The sequence below is a fragment of the Erpetoichthys calabaricus genome, chromosome 1 (assembly GCF_900747795.2).
Source record: "Erpetoichthys calabaricus chromosome 1, fErpCal1.3, whole genome shotgun sequence".
Lineage (NCBI taxonomy): Eukaryota > Metazoa > Chordata > Cladistia > Polypteriformes > Polypteridae > Erpetoichthys > Erpetoichthys calabaricus.
In genome coordinates, this window is record NC_041394.2 from 245287808 (window position 1) to 245289711 (window position 1904).

At 38.4% G+C, this 1904-nt stretch overlaps 1 non-coding gene across 1 annotated transcript; it reads right to left on the reverse strand.

Moving 5' to 3' along the window:
• Nucleotides 1-1191: 1191 nt before the first annotated feature.
• Nucleotides 1192-1298, reverse strand: LOC114641229 (U6 spliceosomal RNA). The gene has a single exon (XR_003714289.1). It is a non-coding gene; the product is annotated as a U6 spliceosomal RNA (small nuclear RNA).
• Nucleotides 1299-1904: the final 606 nt, after the last annotated feature.

A 1904-nucleotide genomic window follows, 5' to 3' on the forward strand; every position in this document is an offset into this window, starting at 1 on the left:
ATTCTTGGATTTGCGATTCTTTCGAGAATCGCGGGCTTGCTGCTATTAACTAAACTGCTGTCTTTAGACTGGAAAAAGAATGAACTGTATTTGTAGATGTCTAATTTTTCGGACCTCGGCGGGAGAGGAGAGTTAAAGTACTGGACCTCTTGCCATTTTAGTAGAATACTCCTGTCCTATACATTTTTAAATTTGATTAAGAGTAATCGTGATAGTAAGAATGTGTTTTGTTTTTTTTTTAGCTTATGAGAAGTGGCATTTTTGCAGCAATGTGTTTCCTCATCTCATCACGTGTGTAATACTTTTTGAGAGTGGAACATTTATGCTTGTCACATTCTTTTATATTGGCACGATATATATTGTATTTAATACCACTTTCAGCTTCAGAATGGTTAAGTCTTTGTATAAAAAATATGCAACCTGGCAAGTTATCGACATATTTGCAGGAGAAAAAATGTTGAAAAACATAAGTGGGATTTTAATTAATCATTAATGTCTATCTTTAAAATACTTAAGGCACTGGTGGCATGTAAACGTGTATACTGGTAACGTGGTGTCACGGATTAATCTGTTAATCTTTCTGCTCCCCTCAAGTAGCGGTCGTTTATACTTTGCCACTGATGCAAAAACAAATGTTTTTCATAAAGCTGTATATACTTTGTGTAAAGAAAGCTCTGCGTGACACTACGTTTACATTCTGATCTGAATACCTTAAAAGAATCGAGCATTGGTTACGTAATTTTCACCGGTAAGTGAGCCGCAGAAACACGCTTTTTAATGTTTGCTTTTGTTTGCTGTTGGCCGGGCGCTCGTAAAGGCCAGTAACTTGTTTATTTTTGAAGAGAGTTTGCTTTTGTTTGCTGTTGGCCGGGCGCTCGTAAAGGCCAGTAACTTGTTTATTTTTGAAGAGAGTTTGCTTTTGTTTGCTATTGGCCGGGCGCTCGTAAAGGCCAGTAACTTGTTTATTTTTTGAAGAGAACCTAATATGGACCTTGCACTGATCCGTAGAGAAAGGGCGGACTCTGTATTTCTGCGCAAGCGCTGATAGTGATACGTCACAGATTTCGTTTGATTGACACTGGGTGCCGGCAGTCTTCCGGTCACATGTCCAATATGGCGCCCATCCAATGTTTTCATTCTTGAATTTTTGCCTCTTTTTAAAACTGACAAAATATATTAATATTACGATGAAAAAATATGGAACGCTTCACGAATTTGCGTGTCATCCTTGCGCAGGGGCCATGCTAATCTTCTCTGTATCGTTCCAATTTTAGTATATGTGCTGCCGAAGCGAGCACGATTTTGAGGGAAAAATGGTCGGAATATACACCTTATATTCTGGTTACATTTGTCGCTTTTGGTTAGATCGCAAAAAAGTGAAAATCGTGCCACGGTGACTATTAATTGTATCGCTACGTCTTTCTGTGCTACGTACAGGTAAAATAAATTCTGTAGTCTGTAGTGTGATGATTAATACGATGTAGGTGTTTCCAGTTTTGCTACAAGGTGGTTTTTAAGTTTCAAAAAATCACACAGACTTGGTACAGTGCCTCAAATATATTCAAATTGTATGTGGCTTTCGGTTCAGGAAGCCAGTAGGAAGTGGTATTCTGACCCCGTCAATTTACGTCATCGTGGCCTGCCTAGATAAATAGCTTCTAACTGGCCATTGGTCGTTTCAAGTCACATGATCTGAATCAGATGACAATCTTCAGTGTTCAGAAAGCGGTCTATTTCTGCAGAAGGTGAAACATTTTAACTTCGCTGTGTTTTTAATTAGGCGGATATTTATATACCGAACTTATGATTACAGCGTATTCGAATGTTTTCATAGGTTTAGGTTTTGCAAGCAATTTAGGTATCCCAATTTGCAATGACGTGCACAGACATTTTAATGCGCAATG